This window comes from Sardina pilchardus, chromosome 18, assembly GCF_963854185.1.
Source record: "Sardina pilchardus chromosome 18, fSarPil1.1, whole genome shotgun sequence".
NCBI classification, from domain to species: Eukaryota; Metazoa; Chordata; class Actinopteri; order Clupeiformes; family Clupeidae; genus Sardina; species Sardina pilchardus.
The window spans coordinates 15,787,025-15,792,024 of NC_085011.1; the positions used below are offsets into that span (position 1 = coordinate 15,787,025).

The 5,000-nt window shown below is 44.2% G+C and overlaps 1 protein-coding gene across 1 annotated transcript in view; it reads left to right on the top strand.

Moving 5' to 3' along the window:
- Positions 1 to 5,000, top strand: part of golga7bb (golgin A7 family, member Bb) — a 15,731-nt gene that overhangs the window by 315 nt on the left and 10,416 nt on the right. The window lies entirely within an intron of this gene.

The following is a 5,000-nucleotide window of genomic DNA, read 5'->3' on the forward strand; positions in this document are numbered from 1 at the left end:
AAACCACGAGCCCATCTAGACCCACACACCTCACGCTGTCACCGCGCGGTTGTCCTTTGCTATCACCGTTGCGTTGGGTTTTTGAGTAACGAGCGTCTGACCTGTCGCGGTCGGTAAAACTGGACGAGACAGGACACGCAGGGGATAGAGTTGTCACGATGCCTATGTACCTGTGTCCGCGAGAGGCTATCCGTGTGATGGATTCTCTATGAACCCCGGCAGACATCGCGAGCCAAGTTCATATCGAGGTAGAAACGCCGTCTTTTAGCTTTTCTTTTGGCACCCTCCGTTAGTCAGAAGCACGTCGTCATATGGTCCTGGGAAGCTGAGCAGCTGTTAACGGACAGCTGCCTCGCGGAGATCATGTGATGGACCCGCTATGACAGTGAGGCGTGTGTGATGGCACGCGAGTGATTGCTCTGATGGGGGTAATGTGGCGCTAGTGATGAGTATATGATTGATTATTTATTAGTTTAAAGCCAATTGCCAACACACACACACACACACACACACACACACACACATACACAGAGACAGAGAGAGAGAGAGAGAGAGAGAGAGAGGAGAGAGAGAGAGAGATTTTGATGAGAAATAGTGACTTTGTGATGTGACTGAATCATGCCTGTGGGAATTGTTATCTGGGAATTGCATCTGATCTCATAAAGAGGCAGATTATGTGTGTGTGTGTGTGTGTGTGTGTGTGTGTGTGTGTGTGTGTGTGTGTGTGTGTGTGTGTGTGTGTGTGTGTGACGGAGAGAGAGATGCTTGTGCTTTACCATCATCCAATCTATAGTGTTGTGTAGTTATAGGTGCAATCAGCGTGTTTATTTGTGTTTATTTTAGTTTATGTTCATATTTAAATTTAGTAGCAGATGCTTTTGTCCAAAACAATTCGCAATATATTTTGACCGAGGACCAAACAGAACACACCATCCGGAGAGGTAGCCCACCCCCTCCCTTCAGTATTCCCAGAGAGATAGTTCACCAACGCTCCCTTCAGCATTCCAGGAGAGGTAGCTGCCCCCTCCCTTCAGTATTCCCAGAGAGGTAGCTCAACCCTCCCCTCAGTATTCCCAGAGAGATTCCCAGAGAGGTAGCTCACCCCTCCCCTCAGTATTCCCAGAGAGGTAGCTCCCCCCTCCCCTCAGTATTCCCAGAAAGATTCCCAGAGATGTAGCTCTCCACCGCTCCCTTCAGTATTCCCAGAGAGGTAGCTCACCACCGCTCCCTTCAGTAATCCCTGACAGTATTCCCAGAGAGGTAGCTCTCTCCTCCCTTCAGTATTCCCAGAGAGGTAGCTCCCCCCTCCCCTCAGTATTCCCAGAGAGGTAGCTCCCCTCAGTATTCCCAGAGAATTTACACACTTTGTTTGCTTCCAGTTTTCGGAACCTACTTACAGAAACTGGAATTTTGTTTTACAGTGCACACACTGTAAAAGGTGCATTCAGCTTTTGTATGCAATTTCAAGCTCATAATTCTTTTTGCTACATTCAGCATCATCATCTCCTCAGGACTGCTAGCTGCCCAATCCATGGGTGGTGTGTGTGTGTGTGTGTGTGTGTGTGTCCTTTAGTGTGGTTTAGTGGTGGTGGTGGTGGTGGTGGTGGTGTGTGTGTGTGTGTGTGTGTGTGTGTGTGTGTGTGTGTGTGTGTGTGTGCGTGCGCGTGTGCGTGTGTCCTTTAGTGTGGTGTAGTGGAATGTGTGTGGGATTTGCCCTTAGCCACAGCTCATACATTATAAATGATCCATCTAATGGGAACATCTGACACACACACACACACACACACACACACACACACACACACACACACACACACACACACACACACACACACACACACACAGACATACACACTCACATACTCTCTTCTACACACACACACACACACAAACACACACACTTTCTCTCATATCTCTCTCACACACACATACATACTGACACACTTACTCTCTCTCTCTCACTCTCTCACACACACACACACACACACACACACACACACACACACACACACACACACACATAAATACAGCATGACACAATAAACAACAACAGAAGAAAACAAAACAACAATCCAACACAACACATAATCTTACAACACAACAGCACAACACAGCATCTGATAATACAGCAAAACACAGCAACACAATACTGCTTCTACAACACACCACAACACAATACTGCTTCTTACAACACATCACACAACAGTACCTTACAACTCAATAAAACAACAACATAATTCAGCATCTTAAACCACAACAACACAACAAAACAACAACACAACAAAACATCTTAAACCACATTAACACAACAAAAACAACAACACAACTCAGCATCTTATACCACGAAAACACAAAGCAACAACACTACAAAACAACAACACAATATACCCCTTCACGGTTCACGTCACAGAAAAGGTGTGCCCATGGCGGGGTCAGAAAGCTTTCCATCCCATTGAGTTGCGTGTGTGTGAACTGACTTAAACGTCAAGGAAACATAAAGAAAAATGACTTATACTACCTTTTTGCATGTTCTCAACCAGATAGCCGTATATGTTGTGCTAATGAACTTCTGACCACTCGCTAAGGTTGTCTACCCATTCAGCTCAGGATCAGACATACCATTATCATAATATTATGTATATATTATGTGTATACATATTATGTATTATCTAATACCAATTCATAAAGGTACGGTTTGGTCCTTGGGTGCCAATGACAGTACATACCTTGACAGCTCAACATGCAGGTCTAGTAGCTACTCCATTTTTCTGACCCCATGCTGTGTACACACCCAACCTAAGCTCTGGATGTTTACAAATGTTGAAGGGGTCTATACAACAAAACAACACAGCACATCATCTTAAACCATAACAACACAACATCTTATACCACAACAAAACAACACAACACAACACAAAACCTTATACCACAACAACACAACAAAACAACCACACAACTCATCATCTTAAACCACAACAACACAACACGGCACCTTGTACCACAACAACACAGCACAGCATCTAAAACCACAACAACACAAACCAACAAACACAACCACAAACGAAACAACAACGCAAATCAAGATGGGGCCATTGCTTTGCCGCTAGTTTGTAGTTTAACACGGTTTTAAACTGGAGTTGGAGTTGGGAGTTGGAGTTTAAAATCGTGTTAAACTCCAAACTAGCGACAGAACAATATGCTCCCATCTTACAAAACAAAACAACAAAACAGCAACACAACGAAGCACCTTATACCACAAAAACACAACAAAAAAGCAACACAGCACAACACTTTATACCAAAACAACACAGCAATCAACAATCAGCCTCACACTGCAGCTATCACCATCACTATCAGCATCATATAGCACTTATCAGCACCTTCCAGCATCTTGTAGCATCTGCTGTATCAGCTTCTATCAGCATCATACAGCACCTATCAGCACCTTCCAGCATCTTGTAGCACCTCTCAACACTTTTCAGCATTACATTGCACCGTTCAGCATCTTATAGCATCCATCAGTGTATAGCGCAGCAACATGATACAGAATCTTACTTGACAGCAACACACTACAGCACCAATCAGTTTCTATCAGCACCTTTCAGCATCTAATGGCATCACACTGTCCTGTCAGCATCTTATAGCATCAGCACCTTTCAGCATCTTATAGCACTTATCAGCATCTATCAGCACCTTTCAGCATCTTATAGCATCTATCAGCACCTTTCAGCATCTTATAGCACCTATCAGCACCTTTCAGCATCTTATAGCACCTACAGTATCAGCATCTATCAGCACCTTTCAGCATCTTATAGCATCTATCAGCACCTTTCAGCATCTTATAGCACCTATCAGCACCTTTCAGCATCTTATAGCACCTATCAGCATCTATCAGCACCTATCAGCATCTATCAGCACCTCTCACCATCTAATAACATCTACTATATCAGCATCTATCAGCATCTATCAGCATAATATAGCACCTATAAGCATCTTTTAGCAGCTATCAGCACCTATCAGCACCTATCAGCATCTTATAGCATCTACTGTATCAGCATCTATCAGCACCTATCAGCACCTATCAGTATCATAGCACCTATCAGCATCATATAGCACCTATCAGCATCATGTAGCACCTATCAGCATCTGCACCTTTCAGCAGCTTATAGCATCTACAGTACTGTATCAGCATCTATCAGCACCTCTCAGCGTCTTATAGCACCTACCAGCATCATGTAGCACCTATCAGCATCTTATAGCATCTACTGTATCAGCGCCTATCAGCATCATATAGCACCTATCAGCATCCTATAGCATCTATCAGCATTTATCAGCACCTTCCAGCATCTTGTAGCATCTACTGTATCAGCATCCATCAGCATCTGTACCTTTCAACAGCTTATAGCATCTACAGTACTGTGTCAGCATCTATCGGCATCTTATAGCAGCTATCAGCACCTATCATTTCTGTGTCATATGATTAAAACATGTTCAAGAATGACGACACAAGCAGGACACAGAGGAGAGGAGGGTAAGAGAGAAAAAACGAGAAGAACAGGAGAAAAGAGAAGAGAAGAAGAGGAGAAGAGGAAAGAAGATAGTAAAAGAGAGGAGAGTAGTGAGAGAGGAAAAGATCAAATAAAGCACATGAGGAGAAAAGAGGAGAGGAGAGAAGAGGAGGAGAGAAGAAAGACAAAGGAGAGGAGGAAAGAAGATAGGAGAGGAGGGAAGAATAGGAGAGAAGAGAGGAGAGAAGAGAGGAGAGGAGGAGGAGAGGAGAGGAGGAGAGAGAGGAGAGGAGGGAAGAAAAGAGGAGAGGAGGAGGAGAGAGGAGAGGAGGGAAGAATAGGAGAGAAGAGAGGAGAGGAGAGAGGAGAGGAAAGAAGAGAGGAGAGAGAGGAGAGGAGGGAAGAATAGGAGAGAAGAGAGTAAGTGAGGATACAAGAGAGAAAAGAAAGGCAAGAAGAGAGGGAGAGGAGAAGAGAAATGAGAGAGGGGGA